Genomic DNA, 22,900 nt, shown 5'->3' on the forward strand with positions numbered 1-22,900 from the left:
TGCAACATCAATCTCTTTTTTCTCTCCCAGAGTGATTCACAGTTTATAAATCATCACATTTTGTTCAAAAACCACCCCCCTTTTTTTGCATTTATACTACATAGTGCAAATTCTATGTCTCTGATCTCCTCTGCTTCTCCTCGCTCTTATCTTTAATGTCTTCTTGTGAACTAAGACAGCAGTTTTTCTCGGTTTTCTTTTTAAAAGACTCATAACATGTGTTCTTTAGCCACCACACAAATGTTTGAATGTTTGCATACTACCAGGGAGGAAAAGTAATATCGCCTCTACCCCCTGAGTTCTAAACTGAGACCCTTGTAATAAAACACAGGTTAATAAGAGAAAAACAAACAGAAGTGTATTAACATGTATACCTCTTGTATTCATGGGAGACACCCAGTGAAAAAAAAATGAGTAACTCCTTGAGGTGGGTTAGAATTTAGGATTAAGTAGCATCTTATGAGAAAAAAGGTGAGGGAAGATGTTGGCCTCATAGGGGAGAGTCAGTGATTTTTAGGAAAGATGAATGGGCTCTTAGAAGAAGAGGTAAGAAGTATGATAGTTTGTGACAAAGGTTGTTGGGTATGACATCCATTTCTATTTTCTTCTCCTGTGATGAGTTGGTCCTTCCTGGTTGATTGAACCCCTGAGGAGGGGATTTATGACAACTGAGCTCATTTTGACAGCTTTGTCTTTAGGTAGATAAGGGGAGTTCAGAGAAGCCTTCCCACATTTGCTGCTTATGAAGATCCTGTGGCTGAAAATAATTAATATAACAAAGCAGTATATTTTGGAGTGGCGCATTCTGCCCCCTTTCAATACCAATCACATACATCTCTCTAGCTTTTAAAACACAACTCTTTAACACACTAAGCTTCCACACCCATACTCTTCCGTTTTAGGAAGTGTTCTTCAGAAATCTGAGGTTCTTACCCTATTAGAAAATGTCAAGTGGTTTTCAGTTTATTTTTATTTGAGGAATAGTAAAAGGAAATAATTATTTTCAAGCCTCCTATCTGGCACACTAGACAAGAGAAACTGGAAAGAATAGCACTTTTTGTCTTGTCATCAGTTTTCTGCCTTGGCCTTTAAATTATGGTTTAAGAGGCCATCCTGCCAGGAGAGATGAAAAGTTTGCTTTGTAGACTGATCAAGCACGGGGAGACTCTGAGCATAATGGTAAGGTCCTGAGTGCTTCTGAGGTCACAGGAAGTGGCAGATATGCCCCGGGAAAGAGCTGAGCTAGGGGCAGAAATCCCAGCAGAATGAGGAAACAATAGGGGAAAAGTAAATTATTCCCCATATGTGATATAAGAATAAATGGCTTATTTTTCAATATTACTTCTCCAGATCAGAGGAAAACTCACAGTTTGTTGCAGTGATACATGGTCTGCCTTGTTTGTTCATCTGGCTCTCTCTGATAAGAGTAATAAAGCACGAAATGATTTTACATATCCTGATCTTTAATCCTAATTCCTGACCCATCAATGGCTCTTTTTTCACTACCTTTGTTTAAAACTGGCTAAATGCGGTGCACCAGGGGAAGGCACGGAGAAGGCACGGAGTTTATAGGCTGGATGAAGCACCTTCTGTGTGGGTTTCACTACCTCTCCTTTCTACCATTGCTCCTCCACCGAAAAACTTGGCAGGTGGTTAGGGGCTCCTCATCTTGTGTTCTGCCTCATAGCAGGCTGTCTGTTTGGATCTTCCTTCTGCTCTGACATAGCAGCAGAGACAATGGCCCAACAGATGCTGATAGTCAGCCTGGATCAGCCTATGTTGATTTTATGCTTATTAGTCAGAGCTAGTCACAGCCAGCTGGTTGCTGTTTGCCTTGACTGAGCAGTAGAAATACACACAACTGCAATGGCTCCTTGTGTGTGTATATACATATATATATATATATATATATACACACACACACACACACACACCCAGGTGCTGGCTGCTGTCACAATTCCTCCTATAGCATGAAGTGTATTTCTTGATTACTTACGTTTTGTTTTGTTTTCTTGGTTTTTCTTTATGTGTTTTTTTAGCTTTGGGACAGGCAGAGAGGGAAAAGTAAGGACCCGGTTCATAATACAGATATAGTAAAAAGAGTCCCAGTATTTGAATCTGGGGTAACTGGAGAAAGAAGCTGGAATTTAATTTCGTTTGCTTATTAGTGTTCTCTAATAGCAGTGAGAAGCCAGTACAGATTTTTAAAGGCCCATAAGCAAGCTGCCTTTAAGGCATAGCAAATGAAATGTTTCCTGGGCAGCCAGGTGTCATGCTGGCTAGTGCTTCAATATCCACAACTTACTCCTTTAATGGTCCCAGGAGTGAAATGTTTTGAACTGGCCAGTAAGCACTGGGGGCTTGCGGTGACCTGCTCCACTTCAGAACTAGATGCTGCGTGAATGCTCTAGGCATTGTCCTACCTCGTGGTGAAGGAATACGGGAAGTCCTTTTCAGAGTCGCAATTCAGTTGTCTGGTCTAGCTGATGTTCTTGCCTGGATCTATAAAATACTTACACTAATTTTTTTTTTAATTTGAGTTTTTAAATGGTTAGCTTGGAAATATATCACCTCTTCTCCCTGCAGCTGTCTGTCCTTAGCATTTTTTTCCTATGTACCCCCTCTCCTAAACCGTTTACTCCTTCTTTCTTTTACTCCTTTATTTTCAGTAAATAATAGTATTTTTAAAGTAAGTACATGTAATTATTCTCCTCACACACATATTGCCATGAAATCATATTGAAAAGGAAATTGGAATAGCTGAAATATGACCTGTTCCTTGATTGTTCTTAGATATACCCTAGGCAGATGGAATGTTTGCTTTCTGTTCCAGCTTAGGAAATATGTGAGATAGATATTATAAAATTATTAAAGATATCCTTGTTCTATACTTTAATGAATGATTTTGATAAAGATATAGTTGCTATGCTTTTCAAATTGGTGTATCTTACAAATATAAAGAATAGCAAATATATTTCATATCAGAATCAAGATTTAAGAATAGGTTAACAGACTAGAATGGGCTCAAAACACTAATTAATACTTTGATAAATATAAACGTGAAATTTCTCACCTTGATTCAGAAAAAACAATTGCTTAATCAGTATTGGAATGATATGGATTAAGAGGATTTTTTAAATTTTATTTTTGAGAGAGAGGGGGTGTGTACTTACAATCAGGAGAGGGGCAGAGGGAGAAGGAGAAAGAGAATCTTAAGCAGGATCCATGCCCAGTATGGAAAGGGATGATGCTGGGCTTGATCTCATGCCCAGGAGATCATGACCTGAGTTGAAATCAAGAGCTGGACCCTAAACTGACTGAGCCACACAGGCAACCCTGGATTAAGAGGATTCTAGATTAAAACTAGGAAATGTGTAGTAAGAGTGTACCATTTCCCATTTCTTTGCTAAGGCAAACATTTCTAATAGCACTCTTTCCCTTGGAGCCAGGCTAAAATTTGAGATTTTCCCCATTAGGACAAATAGCAATCGATTAGAGTTGATGCTGAATTTAAAATATTGACGTATAGGTCTTGGATTCTGGGCCTGGGTCTGATTTCACTGATATTAGGAAAATAAGCCTTGGGACCTTAGTAAAATTGTTTTCCCTCTCCAGTCTTCAGTTATAATTTCCTCATTTGTGAAAAAGGAATTTAGACTTAATTTTTAAATTCTTTTCCAACTCTGATATTCTACATGTTCTATCATTTTATGAGTAAATTGAATGCTCATCCAACAAAATTGTGATGCTCTAGATTTAAAATAATGCAATGTGAAACTGAATTAGTTGGAAGGAAACAAGATTTCTAATGAGAAGTCGTAAGTGTGTATGTAACTAGATTTTCATATAATTTCTTAAATATTATGTTTGAAGAATGACTTTAGGGAATTGGAGATCTAAGGGGAGGGAAGCTAGATGGCAAAGAGTTTAGAAAAATGTTACAAAAATGTTTAGAAACAACTAGGTGTGTTTTATCCCAAAAGAACAAAGAACAAAAGGAAAGAAGGGAGGAAGGAAGGAACATGTGCACTGCTTTCTAATTATGAATAACTGTTAAGTAAAAGAAACACTAAATTTCTTCCTTTGGAAATATAAATGGGACCAAGTTTCAGGCAGGTAGGTTTGATTCAATATATGGAATAATTTTATATATTAAAAATTATCCAACAAAGTATAAGGCAATCACAGGGTCTACTCCTAATAATGGCTGAAGATTCTACAGATTTCACTATGAGTCAGGCACTCTTTTCAGTGATTTACTCATTTAATGCCCTTGCTGACCCAATGAGGTAGGTGCTATTATTATCTATGTTTTTAAAGCAAAGAAATGGCAGGCCACAAAAATTGAGTAATTTGTCCAATATTGCAAAAGTAGATTTAGTGTGTTGCTCAAGGTGGCAAAAGGCAGGACTCACCACAAAGCCTTAGTCCGGAGCCTAGGTTGTTAAACACTATTAATATTGTCCACACTAGAAGCTAATATTAGCTTGATGTTCATTGTCTAGAGATATTGAAGAAGAAAATGGGAACCTGAAATGTATGATGTCTATAGCCCCTTCCCACTCTACAATTAATACTGAATTAAGATTGCCCATACTTCACGCTTTGAGATCATGCAAATACAGATTTGACACAGTATTTAAAATTACAATTTTTTTCTTTACAGTATGATTGACTATATTCCCTCTGCTGTAATTTTCATAACTTTATATAATGTAATTTTCACTTTCCTGATGTTATAGTTTAGTTTTATTGGTACAGTTGCTGAAAATAGCTCAAAAAATGTAAATGGTGGCAATGTTAATATTATATGGATAAAGCTATCTAATTTTTATACATCTTTTCTCCTGGTTTAATGACTTTTGGTAACCTTAACTAGTAAATTCAAGCTTAGAAAGGTATGAAATACAGATAAAAAAGCAAGGTAAGAGATGTTTTGGAAAAAAAAATGTCACTGCTGCTTGAAGAAGTCTATCATATAACAACATCCTTTTCATTAAAAAAATGCATCTGTATTGCTTAGTGGCACTTATACTGGTCAAAATTAATGTTATTAAAATTCATGCTTACTTTTTTATTGCTTACACTCACTAGCTGAAGCAACTATGAATAACCCATAAAGCTCATGGAAAACCAAACTAATGAAGACGTGAAGATCCCAGAGAAACTCAAAGGTCTGGTCCTGCCATTCCCCATGTACAAGTATTGCCTGTCACTCTATTGCGATACATGGACCTCCATTAGTTCCTCTGAACTTTCTAAGACACTTGTGATCAAGCTTTTTCAAGTCTTGAAAAAGCTGCCTCGGAGCTTCTGGCTTCCGGACAGCCTCTGTAAAAGAAAAGAAAATTCTACTTACTGATTCCCCTTTCTACATCTTTCAAAATTATAGGTACTTTATTTTCTTTTGTTATTTTTTCTTTCCTACACAATTAATTAATAACTCAATGATATTAAGTAAGATCATTATAACTACAACTCAATATTAATCCAGAGAATGACAGAGACTTGCACTCTGTAATCAGATTGAGTCTGTCACTCGTGGTGCTGTAATTCTTCTTCCCATCGCTTTTATCTATTCTGGATCATCAATAAGCCTCAGTGACCTCTGTGGATAAAGCTAGGGCCCAGAGCATCATTCATCAAACTACTTCATCTGTTGCTACTCAGAGACACAAGAGTAGGTTTTTGGCATCTTTCCAATAGAAGTAGGGTCCATGTTATGCTATGTTATATATTTATTATTTTTTAATATGGCCCTTATTTTGTGTTGTATTTTATTCTCTGCTTTCTATTTTTCTAACTTCTCAGGGAGATGCTTTCTCTGAATTTTTATATCTATCTTATGTATTTCTTTCTTTTACATGTCCATGCCAGTGTCTTTTGTTCACCAATTAAAATGTATTATGTGTTATTTTTATTATGTATAACTTACCAGCATTTCCTCTCTTAAGAACTGATCAATAAAAGGTGAAGGATATGTGGTTTCTCCTCAGTCAAAATAACATTAACTTTGGTTGATATATGAATTTTGATGATAACATTGGCCTGACACAGATTGCTGAGAGAATGAGTGGTGGAAACAACTTAGTGGAAGCAGTATCCCCACTTCTATTGTTTATAAAGAAAGAAATCAGTCTATTATTGGGAGAATAAAGCTAAAACGATGGAGTTTTCTCTGAAAGATTTATATTTTATATACTAACATTAGTTAAATATTAACATTATTGAAGTCAAGAATAAGAGTCTTTGCAGTTGAGAAGCCCCACCCCATACCTTGCATGGTTGTTGGCCCCTATTAAGTACCCAAGAAATCAATAACATGAATGGATTAATAATTAAATGAGTTTATAATAAGGTATAAAAAGTCACTGTATGGCTATTATTATGTTCAGTTGGTATGCTACATAGATTGTCAGATCTGAATTATTATTGTATCATAAATTATTATATCTAGAACCAGTCAGGAAAAACACATGTGATCTTAATCTGCTTTTCTGATGCCGTATTATAAAGATATTTTACTACATTTTACTTTTTTTATTAAGTTTATTTATTTTGAGAGAGAGAAAGGAAGCAAGCCAAGGAGGGACAGAGAAAGAGGGAGAGACAGAATTCCATGCAGGCGCCACACCATCAGCCCAGAACCCAATGCTGGGGTGGATTCTATAAACTGTGAGATCATTCACCTGAGCCAAGATTGAGAGGTAGACACTTAACCAACTGAATCACCCAGGGACCCCAATATTTTACTACATTTTAAAATAAAAACCTCTGCAGTGCTTGGTTGGCTCAGTCGGTTAAGTGTCCAACTTCGGCTCAGGTCATGATGTCATGGTTCATGAATTTGAGCCCTGCATCGGGCTGTGTGCTGACAACTCAGAGCCTGGAACCTGCTTCGGATTCTGTGTCTCCCTGTCTTTCTTTGCCCTCCGCCGCTCGCACTCTTCTCTCTCTCTCTCTCTTTCTCTCAATCTTGAAAATAAATCAACATTAAAAAATTTTTTTAATAAGAATGTATCTATTTACCATAGTCAGACAAGTGTATTTACACATCAAAAGAAACAGAAATCATTCCAAAATGTCCTTTAAGTTGGGAATATAGTTGGATTTACTGTTCATCATTCTTATTCTTAAGTGTCTCATAAGTGCCATGGAATATACTAGCCTACGTGGTCTTTAACTTGAATTGAGTATTAAATATTTGGTAATTTTATAGTCTAAGTTTTTCCAGTGAAAAGATAAAATAATGTTTATCTAAAAATGTTCAGAACCTCAGTTACAGAATCATGGGAATTCAGATCTTCACCCCAAGCTCTTCAACTGTTAGGTGAGTCAAGGGAGATTCTATGGACTCAGTACAATTCTGGAGAACTACAGAGGGATATGTTGGTGGAATTTTATTTTCCTAGAACTGGGATCATTATTGCTACTTGTAATTAGCTTTGTTCTTCCCACAGAAATTCCACTGATTGTTACAAGTTCATTTCAAAAGATAGTCCTAAATTCTGTTTTCTTGTTTTGTTCCTCGGTTTGTGTGCTTGTTTGTTTCTAAACCATCCAGGAAGACTTTGCATTGCTCCAATAGTAAGTTTGAGTTTAGTAACTCCTGATTTGGGATGGACTTAGATGGTAGCATGTCAAACCTGTGGTGTAGCAAATCTACGAAAGTTTGGCATCTCTACCATTCTTTCAAGGTAACTTTTACCACCACCCAATTTCTTGCTAACATCAAGGTTGCCCCTAATCTGTGTATGCATGAAAAGTGCTAATTGCTCTCTATATATCAAGCCTGTTTTCTGAATTTTCAGCAGCTAAGAGACATTAGAATAAAAACAAATCTGTGGCCCAGGACAGGCAGACATCTTAATTGTCCATTAACTATTTTCTTACACCCTTTTGACTCAATCAGGCAACCAAAAACAGTCACTGATAATCTGCTCTAAATTCATTCCAGAGGTTTCAGCTATGTAGGCAAAAGTGAAAATGATTAGTTGCTTGCAAAGAAAAGAGAACCCATGGGGACTATTTGATGTGTTCTTAATTTATTTCCCTAGTGTGAGAAAGAACAAATGCTTAAGTATATTAAATCCCTTTACTTCCCAGTATTTTCTTAAATTTTCTTGGGTTGTAATGCTCAGTTACTTGAAAATCACTCTGCTTCTGTTTATACCTTTACATATTTGTGTCTTTTGGGTTTCTGGTTTGTTTGCTTTCTTTTTTAAGCCAATTTTAATCTCCTTTCTGAATAAATTTCTTCCCTCAATTTTATTATTATTTAAATTATTTTACCTTAGTTTTTTTTCTATTTTCAGTTATTTGTTGAACCAGGTTTGACTTGCTTCTCTTTTTCTTAGGTATCTATTTTAGTTTAATTTTTTTAACAGTTCATTTATTGGGGCACCTTGGTGGCTTAGTTGGTTAAGTGATCGACTTTGGCCCAGGTCATGATCTCACCGGTTTGTGAGTTTGAGCCCCCCCGCCCGGCTCTGTGCTAATCGCTCAGAGCCTAGAGCTTGCTTCAGATTCTGTGTCTCCCTCTGTCTCTGCCCCTCCCCCACTCACACTGTCTCTCTGAAAAATAAACATTAAAAAATAAATAAATAAATAAAAGCTTATTTATTTATTTTGAAGGAGGGGCGGGGCAGAGACAGAAGGATAGAGAGAATCCCAAGCAAGCTCTGAACTGCCATTGTGGAACCAGGGGTGAGGCTTGAACCCATGAACTGTGAGATTATGACCTGAGCCGAAATCCAGAGACTGACGTTTAACTGACTGAACCACCCAGGCGTACCATCTATTTTAATTTTAAATTGGTACCCAACATTTCTTGACACTATATCCTTCAGGATTCAAGATCTAGAATTTCATCAGGAATATCTACTTTGGAATCTGTTGTGGGAGACTATAGGAGTTGCCAAACTTTGGTACATTCCAAAATAAGTATATTCTTGTCCTAAAAACAATGACATATTTACTTTGGCTTGCAGGAGTAGTCTTCAATTACATTCCTTAAAAAATTGGGAAAGAATATAAAGATGAGACTAAAATATTTCTGTGGAATTTGCATATAAGGATAAGGAATTGAGTTCTAGAAATTGAAAAGTACCAACTCTCTCTCTCTCTCTCTCTCTCTCTCTCTCTCTCTCTCTTTCTTCTCTTCTCTCTGTACCTATCTCTATTTCTCTGCTGGCTTCACAGGATCTCCAGAGTCGTTTTTCATTTTTTCACCCACTCCCTTTTATTTCCTTTTGGATCTTCCTCACATCTGTTTTGGTTCTCTGAATCTTGTCTCCACCCAGCTCTGGATATCTGGAGTAGAGTCCCCTTCGCAGTGGTTGGAGGAGAGATCAAATATAAAATGCATATTTTTTTCAAAAATATATTCTGGGCTGCTGGAAATTTTATCAGGGAGTAACTAGCACAAATTCAACCAGAAAAGTTGAAGCTCCTAGGAAATTAAATATATATACATATATATATGTGTATATATATATATATATATATATATATATATATACACATATATATATATATATATATACAGTGAAAGAATATTGAAGAATTTAGAGGAAAAAAGAAAACTTACAAATATTGTTGAAGAGATCTTTATCAAGTAAGTCAGAAATCAATTCAGTTTAAGCCTAGAGTTCTGCTAAATATAGGTTAGTCAGATGTCATAGTAAGTCTTGTGGCTCTTCAAGAACTTGCAAATAGTGTATTTGTTTAATAGCAACTTTACATAAATGTGTTAGAAAAAATGAAAACCTCACATCAGTGAAGTTAGTACCATTTCACTAATTAATATTTCACAATAAATCTGGATGCTATCATGATGAATCCTACATCAGATGAAGACAATGAAGAAATAAAACTAACATGATTTTTTTGGCAACAGGGTTTGAGCTCTGTGTGGGATGTGCCAGGTGTGCTGAAACAGGTTTCACCACACTCAATTCTCTAATTAGCCAAACCATCAAAACCACTGCAAGAATGTTTCGCACTGTTTATTGTTTCTTTTTATTTGGTTGTTATTAACTCCCTGCCTCCCTGCATCTGTCCAATATAATACAATGTGAGGAAGTCCTGAAACCCAGGTTGAAAGAAAAACAAACGTAATGCATTTGTGAACTAGGTGTTGATTTTGTCACTGTCTTGGTCTATGAACTTTAATAAGTTAGTTAACACATCTCAGTTTTCCTCTCTATTCATAAAAGTTTGGAAAAGGACTCAAACAAAACTGCAGTAATAGTTGTTGTATGTATACCTAATACATAGGAGCTGACTAAAAAAAATGATATTTGATTAATTTTTTGTCAGGTCATCTCATTACTATAGTTATATTCCTTTGTATTTTGCTTACATTCTGCAAGCATTAGAATATGACTTGCCTTTCCCTGATCCTATCTAATTTGAGAAGCTATACATTTTATAGCTTTACCATGACTTTCCTTCTCAATCTTTTTAGCCTCACCATTTTTGTTGCATTATCGCAGTGCCTTTATTAATTTAAATACATATTCCTATTAGATGCATTTCATTATCAGGAACCTTTTTGTACCATAGACCTGCATAAAAGAGCTCATTACCGGGATCTGTGATGGTAAAGGTGTTAATGAAGCATGCCTGTTTTATATGTTTGTTTTTTTTTTAACGTTTTATTTATTTTTGAGACAGGGAGAGACAGAGCATGAACAGGGGAGGGTCAGAGAGAGGGAGACACAGAATCTGAAACAGGCTCCAGGCTCTGAGCTGTCAGCACAGAGCCCGACAGGGGGCTCGAACTCACAGACCACGAGATCGTGACCTGAGCCAAAGTCGGACGCTTAACCGACTGACCACCCAGGCGCCCCTGTTTTGTATGTTTTGAACAGTGCCAGAACAATTAAGATGCCTTTCAAAATACCAGTGCCTATATTACCATGGTCAAAAAAAGTTTAAAGCCCCTAGGAATCTCATCTAAATTTACACAAATAAATTTAAACAATATAGAAAACAAGAAGTATATGAAAAATACATTAAACATTAAAAATGGATAGTGTTGAAAGTACAGAGTACATTTTCAAAGTTACGAAACATCAAGATATCAGTAGGTAAGTGGATCTTCAAAAGAGTAGATATTTATTTTATTTTTTAAGTTTATTTATTTTGAGAGAAAGAGAGAGCAGGGGAGGGGCGGGGGGCCGAGGGGCCAGAGGATCCAAAGCAGACTGTGGGTTGATAGCAGAGAGCCCAATGTGGAGCTCTAACTCACAAACTGTGAGAACATGACCTGAGCTGAAGTCAGACGCTTAACCAACTGAGCCACGCAGGCGCCCCAAGTAGATAATTGATTTAAAAAAAAAATCTAGGTAGAAAATAAACATCTGGTAACATGAATAAGTTCTCTAGTAATTAAAACTTGCAAATTAAAACAATGAAAAGGTACGTTTAAAGCCTACTGAATTAAAGAACATAATACCCAATGCTAATGAGGTTGGGGTAAAACTGGTACATTTATGCATTAACTGGTAGCACTGTAAATTGGTACAGAGCTTCTGAAAAGCAGTATCACTATTCTAGAGACCTTGAAAATTGTTTCTACACTTGATTTCTTAAACTCATTTTTTAATCAGTTAAAAAAATACAGAAGCAAAACAAAACTTTTCATCTCTAAGATGTGATGTTTTGCATTTAAAAAATACCAAAACACTGAAAAATCATTTAATGATTCACAGTCATACAATTTAGTATTAAATAAGAAAAAAAAGCAGAGTTCAAAATTATATGAACGTTAATTTTGTATATGGTCAAAGACTAAAAGGTAGCACAAATTACAAAACCACTATTGGCCTATTGTATTGGGATTATTATTTAGTTGGTTTTATTTTCAAGTTTCTCTTTTATTATATTGTTTTAATAATAGTTTGCGTAAAGAGACACAATTTTTTTATAATATGAAATCTTATTAAAATTGCAACTCTCCTAGGAGATATAATAAGCTTAGCAGGGATATGTTGACAACAAACTAGAATCAGGCTAGCTGGCTTTTTAGGATGCAGAATAAAGAATTGCTTAGGAAAAGAATGAGTATTAGAAAGAGAAAAAAGCTATTGAAAGGAAACTGCTGGCCAACCAAATTCAGACCTGTTCTACTTTGAAACTTGACCCAGGACTGAGTAAAGCCAAAGTACTAATGATCTTCACTGTAGTTTTAAAATGAATGAAAGTCACCTTGTCGGTAGTTGTTGAGTTCACCTATTAAGCATTGATGTTTTTTTATATGTCCTCTTTTATCTATATTTATGTGTACCTTTTTCCTACAAGTTACTCTTTTAGGTTATTTCAATATCAAAGAATGAATGTATGAATTTTAAATATGTAAGTGCTACATATAAACATTTTAAGCATGCTACTTTGTATTCTAAATATTTCTTTATGATTTTATATGCGTTTCTTTTGTTTCTTCACTTACTGAATATCCTGTGATAAATCTATTTTAGTTGCCATTTGAATTTCTAGTCTTCCTTCCCAATGTGAATTAGATTTTCTTTCCATTTATCCCTCCATATCATTTTAAATCATGAATAAGTTAACCAAGGTGACAGCTTGGATGAGCTCCAGATGTTTCAGGAAGTGCACATTCATATTTTTTGTCAATATTCTTAATACAAGAAAATGTTTTTTTGCTGTTCTTAAATCCCTAAATTATAATTGGCCTATATAAGAATACTTAAAAAATTAATAATCTCAAGTAAGGTATTGTCCATTATAAATGTATGAGAAACTGCTCATGGAAAGTAAAATTCCTTCTTCCATAATTATGACCTTTGTAATCACGATGACAATTTTTACCAACATACTGTGAAATAGTCTTCATGCATGTGCAGCTTTTCTCAGATGGTTTCTAAACACAAACTATTTTTAGGTGTGAATCTTTATTTTCTACACATGTGATTCAAAACATTCTCAGTAACAATAAATATCTCTTCTAGGATCATAAATGAAAGCACAAATTGTCTTATTTTCAAACACATCTTTTTACAATAAATATAATTCATAAAATCCCACTGGAGCCGGAACATGTTCTTCCACTTGGGATAGGGGAGCTAAACATTATTAGGGATTACCTTTTATTCATTATTTAAACATGGTATGATGGGATAGCCTAAATACTGTTTAAATTTATGTGTATTGTTTTCATGTTAATTTAAATGGCTAAACATGGATATGACAAAGAAAGAAAGAACTATGCTCTAGGACTCCACAATCTGTGCAACCCTTCATCTAATTTGTATAAAATTTCAAATATAGGAAATGAACATCCCATTTGTCCATCAGAAACTAGAACATAGAGGTGCCCAGAAGGCTCTGTTGATTAGACATCTGACTTCTGCTCAGGTGATGATCTCACGGTTCCTGAGTCCAAGTCCCATGTGAGTTTGAGCCCCGTGTCCGGCTCTTTGCTGTCAGCGCACAGCCTGCTTCAGATCCTCTGTCTCCCTCTCCCTCTGCCCCACCTCTGCTCTCATGTGATCTCTCTCTCAAGAAGAAATAAACATTTAAAGAAATTTTAAAAAAAGAAACTAGAACAGGGACACAATTTTATCTCATTTTTAAATAAAGAGGAAAAATGGAGCCCTCTGCAATGGCCAGTACACAAAATCTTTCAGGAAGGCAGATAATACCATACCTTCTTTCCAAAAAGATCTGCATAATAGCTCTTTGTTAAAATCAATCTTTCTGCATGTCTCTTCTCTCTGTTTCCCTTTGTCTCTGTCTCTCTCATTCTACACCTATCCACAACTACCCCCCAACACCAGTATTAATTTTTAAGTTTGCTTATTAATATTAAGAAATCAGATTCCATGTATTCTCTCTCTTCGTCTTTGTGTTCATCTCAAATTTCTATATCCAATAGGTGTAAAGATCAGTTTCTGATATCTTCAGTTTCATAGAGAATTTTCACTGGGCATCTTTGAAAAGAGCAGGTCAGATTTTATTGAGCTATTATGGTAGGAGACACATACTTCAGTATAGAGCAGAACTCAACTTATACAGCAAAGACATCTGCGGATTTATAGTCAATGTACAGAGTGAGAGAGGCAGTAGATGGAAAATTATGACAAGGAACTTGCTTAATTATCAAGGCGGGAAAGATGAAGAACTTGATTAGGTATCAAAGATGGAATTTCTATACAAAATGGGCTCAGTGGGCCAAAGGCAAGTCCTAGTGAAATTTGGTCAAGAAGGGAGTCCTTATCATCAGTGAGTCATGATTATATTCTTTATATAAGGGCTGCAATCTTAATATTGGATACTCATTGACTGTAGAGCCAGAAGGGTCCTCAAAGATCAATTCCTTCTCTACAGATGAGAGAACCCGGGGCCATAGAGGCTATAAGCAATCTGCACAAAGTCATGAGCTAGTAGGTGAGAGAGACCCACTGGACATAGGTCTCCAGAGCCTAGCCAAAGGAGCTGTTTTCGTAAGCATTCTTTCTTACCTAATATGGTAGAAACTCCCTACTTTCCCATTTTGACAACCAACAGAATTTTCCTTTAGCCAAAACACTCCACTGATAAAGTTACGCAGGTGCCATCTAAAGTCAACAAACCAAAATTGTCTATGTTCATTTCCTAACCACTGCATGATTAAATTGCCACTACACACTCCTAAGCACAAATGTAAGTGTTAAATAAATTAAAGGAATGAATGAGTGAATGACCTTCTCTCAAACTATTCCAAGACATAAAAAATATATAGTATTCTTTAATGAGTTATTTTCTAGTTTACACATATTCCTTTATAATCCTGGAAGAGGTTCACTTCTAACCTGATTAAAATTTCTATATTGTGAATTTTAATGGCCATTATCATTTTAAATAAGACTCTTTCCCAAACATTCCCTTTACCAAAGATATTGTTTTAACCAAGTGAAATATGTTGACCCCACATATTTTTGGATTTTTCATCTCTTAAATCACTATGCATGTTTTTCTTACTGAAATTTTCCATTTTTCAGAATACTGCTGTCTCATTTCATTATTTTTGTCTTATGGTCTTCCAGCTTTGATCTGCTTTTGATTTAGCCCTTTCTTTTTTTTTTTTTTTTTTCTTGTCACCACAGTCCTGGTAAGAAAAGAGAAGGCTTCACACACATATGAACACACAAATTTATTTAACTTTGGTCACTCACTCATTATTCTGTGTTTAAGACCATGGCATCTGAACTCCAGCTCAAAGTTTGGCGTACTTCTATGCCCCAGTTAGTTATATCTAAATTGGAGATGTTAATAGATTCTATCTCATAGAATTTGGTGAAGGATAAAATGAGTTATTTCATGAGAGGAGCTTAAACTGAAACCTCAGCACACAGTAAATTACTCAAGAAGTGATATGTTTGTATTAAACTCTCAGTAAATTATCTTTCCAAAGATGGGAACTATCTTCAATTGTACTTGCATAATTATTTTACAAATTAGTGCCAGTAAAACTTTTTCCACTAAAGACTGTTTGAAGCCATACGGTTTCCATTCCAAATTCATATTGCTCTCATCCTTTATTCTAACTCAGAAAACCTTCACTGTAATACAAGGGGAAAGTGATCATTCCATTGAAAGAGATACAAAGAAGATTATTTTATTTTCTTTATGCAATAAACTCTATGCCTTTCTTTTCAGGATTTTTATTTTGGAGATGTAGTAGATGACTGGACTTTTGTCTTGGCAGCAGTTGCAATATGAAGGCATGTTGTCTTAAGAGTGTGTTGATCTGTTCTACACAATGACTTTTGGTTGTATGATGCTCTGAGGTGAAGGGTACCTTTGGGATCCACATACTTGGATATATTCAAAGCTACAAGGATACCTTAGAATTTATTTATCTTTTTAAAATTTTTTTTTTACATTTATTTATTTTTGAGAGAGTGAGACAAAGCATCAGTGGGGGAGGGGCAGAGAGAGAAGGACACACAGAATCCAAAGCAGGCTCCAGGCTCTGAGCAAGCAGTCAGCACAGAGCCTGATGCGGGGCTCGAACCCACGAACTGTGAGATCATGACCTGAGCTGAAGTTGGACGCTCAACTGACTGAGCCATGCAGGCGCCCCTAGAATTTATTTATCTTTGGGTGTGTTAATATGTGGCCACACAGGAAATATATATTTACATTTTAACCCAAGGTAGAGGCAAATTTATTGGAAAGAAAACTGGCTAGAGATTAAGGAGATTGTATTTCTAATCCTGGCCCTGGAGATCATTAGCTAAACTAGAGGAAATCCCTTAATTAGTCTGGGCTTCAATATACTCATCAAAATAAATTGGCTTAGTCCTTGAACATTTTCTCTTCTTTGTTTACACTTGTGTCCTAGATGATTTCATACAGTCATATGGCTTTAAATACTATAATTGCACTGACAACTTTCAAATGTATAATTCCAACACAGAATTTTTCCCCCCTGAAATCCAGTTCTGTGTATTTAATCAACTCCTAATTGTTGCCTCCAACTGAGCATTTATTAGAATTCCAAGTTTTTAGTATCCAAAGTAAACTCCTGATTACCCTGAAGTCTTCCCCGTCTTGGTAAATGGCAACTCCAGACTGTCTGAAGCAATGCCCATCTATTCCAAACTTGACTCATTCTTTATTCGAATTCAGGAAACCATTCATCTATCTCCTGTGGACTTCTATCACAGCAAATGGCAATTCTGCCATTTCAGTTTTATAGACCAAAAACCTTGGAATTATCCTTGACACCTTATATTCTCTTATTCTTCATTTCTTATCTGAGAGCACATACTCTTGGACCTATTTTTTTAAGTTTATTTATTTACTTTAAAAGAGAGAGAGAGAGAGAGAGAGAGAGAGAGAGAGAGAGAGAGAGACAGATCTGGGGAGGGGAATAGAAAGGAAAAGACAGAGAATCCCAAGTAGGCTCCACACTGGCAGTGTGGAGCCCCATATGGGGCTCAAATTCATGAACCATGAGATCATGACCTAAGCTGAAATCTAGAGTCAGACATTTACCGACTGAGCCACCCAGGTGCCTTGCATCTATTTTTAAAATAAATACAGAATCTGGCCACATGTTACCACTTGCTAAAACGAAAGACAAGGCTGACATCATTTTTCACCAGAACTCTTACAATAAAATTCTATCTGGTTTCTTTAATTCAACTTTTGCACTCCTCACTAGTTGCTATTTACACAACACAGCCTCACTGATTCTTTAAAAATTTAGGTATGATCATGTTATTCTGCCCATTCAGAATTCTGTTGTATTCACAATGAAACTCTAAATCCTTATCACAGCATACAAGTCCAAATAATCTGAACCTTGACCACTTCTTTAACTTAGTTTCAACCATTCTTGCCCTCATTAATTTAACACTGGCCTCCTTGCTACCTCTCATATACACAGAATATATTCCCTGCTCACATGAGGGCATTTGCCTCTCCTCACCCACCCCTGCAGCATAGTCTTCCTCAGTTGATTACTTGGCCCTTTCCAATCTTCCCTTAGGCCTATCCTCAAATACCACTATCATTGAGAATACTTCCCTAATACCGTCTGGGACTATAGCTCCTTATTTTACCCTTTTATTTTTTTGGCAGTGCTTATCACTGTATATATACAAGTAAACTTGTATAAGTAGAGTTGATATATTTAGTGATATATATATATATATATATATATATATATGCATGTACATATATATATATATATAATACACACACAAACTTTATTCTTACATAGTTTATATCCACACTGATGTGTAAGCATTATGGAAACATTATCTGTTTAATTTTCTACCAGGGCAGGAACACAGTAGCACCAGAATATAAATATTTTTTGAACTCATTACCCAAGGAAATCAGGCAAACTTTCACACAATGAAGGTGGTGTTATATATGTTGGTTGTATTTACAAGATAGAAATATGGGAGGGACATTTTAAAATGAAGGACTAGTGGATAATAGTAGTACCTCTATTTAGTTGACATTTAATTTTGAATAAGAATGAATAATGAAATATTGGGGCAACAGATATATAGGCCAAAGAGTATACATTATTGCTCTATTTCTTTTGGTTTCTATGGAGGCAATAGTCACAGGAGGAATGCCCTGGACTTAAGCATAATATCATTTCAAAGACTTTCTTAATTTTTATTTTACTCCAAATAATGACCAAGATAATCTTCTTCCAGGAGAACAATAGATAGTCCTTTTTAGTCATTGAAGTAAGAATAGCTAACAAAGTTTTAGAAGAGGTGTTTCTTAACCACTTGAACATGTCAGATGTCTCCATTGTCAAGATAAGCATCAGCAGTGTGATGCCTTACACATGTACACTGCTATGTAGTATTCAAAGTGTGTTCACATTATTCCAACAGTCTGTTAATGAGCATCATGGGTGTTAAGACTGGTTAAGGAGCAGCATAGTGTGTGTGTGTGTGTGTGTGTGTGTGTGTGTGTGTGTTTTAGGGGAAAGTATTGGATAAATGACTTCATTAATGATAAATAAGAAAGATATGAAGGGAGTTCTGAGATGCTGTTAGAAAGCATATGGACAAAGGCATTTGGCTGACCTCATCCTAGAGAAGGTTAAAAGGATGCTTAGCCAGAATTGCCTCTGAAGATATTTGCTTAGCAGGGCTATCTGGCTGAGATGAGAAATAGATAGGAAGTTCATATTATTGTCTATCATAGTTGACATTTTATAATGTTTAAGAATTCTGACAGAACATTTATCACCTGAATAAATTAGAACAGATGCATTATATTGTGAGATGTCTAATCAGAAACTCCACAGAGGTTGGACATGCATGTGAATACTTTAAAGAAAGTCTGGAGTATGACATGGGCCACTCTGGTGCACAGGGAAGATTGATGTCTAGGGATATTAAAATTGATTATAAAATGGTTTCAGATATGAGGTAGATCCATTTTATTCAATTATTGATAATAAGTATTATAATAGCTGAATTTTGTTGAGCATTTACTATGTGTCATACCCTAAGAACATCATAAATATTTCCTTATGTAATTCCACCAACAAACTTACCTGGTAGATACTATTAGTTTCTCAGTCAAAGGATACTGAGACTTAGATTAAGCAATTTACCCAAAATCATAAATAATGTTTTGTCACCAAACTGGAATTCAAACAAAGATCCGTGTAAGTGGAAAACCAGACTCTTAACTAGGACATTATTGAGCATGATGATGGTCTATGTGGTAGGCAGAATAATGCCACCTCCTCCCCAAGATATTCATGTCCTAATCTCCAGATTGTGTTCTCACAGGTCTGAAGGCTAGAAGTCCAAGATCAGTGTCAGCAGGTTTAATTTTTCCAGAGGCTTCTCCTTGGCTTACAGACAAGCCATCTTCTTGCGGTGTCTCTATATGGTCTTTACTTTGTGTGTTCACACATCTAGTGTCTCTGTGTATCCAAATTTCTTCTTGTAAGGATGCCGGTCAGTGGATTAGGCCCATCCTTATGGGCTTCATTTTAAATTAATCACTGCTTTAAAGCCCCTATCTCCAAATAGAGTCATATTCTGAGGTAGTAGGGATTAGGGCCCCAACATATGAATTTGGGGGGAATATATTCCACATATGACTTGAACCTATGACAAACTCTCAGTCAAGCACAGTATAGTAGGAGGATGTAACATTCTCTTCCAGATAAAGGAGAGGGACTTCCACAAACCTGCTTGGCATGTTTAAAACGTGTTCTTGAAGTTGAAGATGGACACAGGGGGCTTATAGGTGACTCACGGCTCAGAAAACTACGTGACTTATGCAGTTAAGGTATAAAAATTATCTGGGAAAGGGAGGTATGCTTATCTTCTGTGAACTGCAAATGGGCCACATGGGAGAGAGAAACAGCATGAGGTTTTTTGGTGTTCTATTCAAGAAAGCGCCTAGCAGATAGAAGGACCCTAGCAGCAGAAGACTGGAGATGAACTCTGAGATTTCTAGGGGCTGTGAAAGAACTTGAAAACGGCTCTCTAGAAATAGGCACTGCACTCTTCAGCCCAAATCAAAGGAACTGAAGCAGAGAAATCAGCAATAGCAATATGCAAACAAAAGACAAACAAGACAAAAATTAAAAATACCTGTAGGAAAAAGGGTCAGTTGAAAATCTAAGCCTAAATAATGCAAAACTACCAGAAGATCTTTCTGCTGCCTTTCGACTCCTTAGTCACAGAGAATCTGCAGCTGTTGGTAACTGGGGAAGGAGAATTGCTAGAGAACTACCCTGAGTTCTAAACCTATTTCCAGGACAGGTTTCTAGTCTGAAAAAGGCTAAAGTTAATTTAATGTTAATTCAAGTTTTGAATATAGATTATTATCTTGAACTCTCATTCTATGTTTTAAATGTGTTACTTAAAGTGACAGCAGGACAAGTGTTCTGCTGATAAAGAGCAGCTCCCCCACCCCCACCCCTGATAAAGGCCTTTATTTGTGGCATTTGCCCTTTTCTATGGTGTAAATTCTCCCACCATGGCCAATTTCCATCTCTCAATATGAGGTCACTGAAAACACAGTTGGATAGAAACGCACAATTGCACCCCCAAGCCTATAAAATGGCCCCAGAAGACCACTTGTAGGACTATCGAAACAGAGCAGAGGCAGATTTACTGAGACACACATCAGGCTTCAGGGCCCTCAATGCCACAAGCCTGGAATCCACTCTAATGTGGTCACATGGTCATTGTTTTTAGCAAACATTGCAAATTGTATTTTAATCACAATCAGTACAGCTGTTTTTTTCCACTCTGACATCCCAGTGTCACACTTGCCTTCCAATCATGGCTTTAATGCTGTCTTCGATGCTTTTAGGATCCAGCTTCAGAGAGGTTGAGTTGGGGATACTTTTACTGGAGTTCTGTGGAATATATTTACATTCTTAATCACTTCCATGAATAGTGAAGGTATTGCTGGTGTAGCAGTGGTCCCAGCAATGCCCCTGCTACCCGGTGCATGGACTCCTTGAGCACCACTACACAAAGGTGCAGAGCCACACATCACGTTGTAACTTAAATGTTTCCGTGCTGTTACTAGCACAAGAAGTAGTGACTAGTGCTGTGACTAGTGGAAGTAGAAGTAAGGTTTGTAATATACAGACTCAGAAATTTGATAAAACTTTTGACATCTGGCGGCTCATACGTAAAGAAAACCTGAGAGTTTCCCCAAATTCAAAATGATCTTAAAAATTTAACAGGTGTGAAGCTGAAGAAACTTCCTAAATATTTTTTTTTGTTAAATCATGATAAAAACTGATGTATGTTTCTATGAAAAACAAGTCACTACAAAATTGTTGGAATGTGAACGTAATCAAAGAACACTGTTGAAAATTTACCAAAAAAGCTATTACATGGGTGTTTCAGGCAGGTAAACAGTGTTTTCATGAGATGAATACACTCATGAATACAGTGTTTACATGAGATGAATATTTTTAAAAGATTTTTTAAATTCCAGTTAATATATAGTATAATATTAATTTCAGGTGTACAATATGGTGATTCAAAACTTCCATACATCACCCAATGGTGATTACAAGTATACTTTTTAATCCCTATCACCTATTTGACCCATCACCCCACCCACCTCCCTCCTGGTAATCATCAGTTTGTTCTCTATAGGTAAAAGCCTGTTTCCGGGACTTTTTTCTCCTTTGCTTGCTTGTTTGTTTCTTAAATACTACATATGAGTGAAATCATATGGTATTTGTCTTTCTCTGACTGACATATTTTGCTTAGCATAATACTCTCTAGCTCCACGATGTCATTGCAAATAGTAAGATTTCATTCTTTTTAATAGCTGTGTAATATTCCATTATTTATATCTACCACATCTTCTTTATTCATTCAGCAATCAATGGACACTTGGGCTGTTTCATTAATTGGGCTATTGTAGATAACATTACTATAAACACCAAGGTACACGTATCTCTTTGAATTTATATTTTTGTGTTCTTTGGGTAAATACGTGGTAGTGCAATTGCTGGATCATAGGGTAGTGCTACTTTTAATTTGTGAGGAAACTCCATATTGCTTTCCAGAGTGGCTGCATCAATTTGCATTCCCACCAACAGTGCAAGAGGGTTCCTATTTTTCCACATTCTCGCCAATACCTGTTGTTTTTTGTGTTGTTGATTTTAGCTATTCAGACAGATGTGAGGTGATATTTCATTGTAGTTTTGACTTGTATTCCCCTGATAAGTGATATTGAACATCTTTTCATGCATCTGTTGGCCATCTGTATGCCTTCTTTGGAAAAATGTCTTCTGCCCATTTTTCAATTGGATTATTTGTTTTTTTGAGTGTTGAGTTATATAAGTTTTTTATATATTTTGGATACTAACCCTTTACCAGATATGTCATTTGCAAATATCTTCTCCCATTCCATATGTTGCCTCTTAGTTTTAATGATTGTTTCCTCTGCTGTTCAGAAGTTTTTTATTTTGATGCTACTACTGATAGTTTATTTTTGCTTTTGTTTTCCCTATCTCAGGGGATATATCTAGAAGGAAGTTGCTAAAGTTGATGTCAGAAAAGTTACTGCCTGTGTTCTCTTCTAGGATTTATATGGTTTCAGGTCTCACATTTGGGTCTTTAATCCATTTTGAATTTGTTTTTGTCTATGGTGTAACACAGTGGTACAGTTTCATTATTTTGCATGTAGCTGTCCAATTTCCCAACACCATTTGTTGAAGAGATTCTCATTCCAGTGGATATTCTTTCCTAATATGTCAAAGATTAGTTGACCATATAATTACAGGTTAATTTCTGAGTTTTCTCTTCTCTTCTATTGATCTATGTGTCCATTTTTGTTGCCAGTGTCATACTGTTTTGATTACTACAGCTTTGTAGTATATCTTGAAGTCTGGAATTGTGATGCCTCCAACTTG

This window comes from Lynx rufus, unplaced genomic scaffold (genome assembly GCF_022079265.1).
Source record: "Lynx rufus isolate CCGP_SWC_20201006 ecotype Redwood Valley unplaced genomic scaffold, mLynRuf1.p SCAF_5, whole genome shotgun sequence".
Classification (NCBI taxonomy): domain Eukaryota; kingdom Metazoa; phylum Chordata; class Mammalia; order Carnivora; family Felidae; genus Lynx; species Lynx rufus.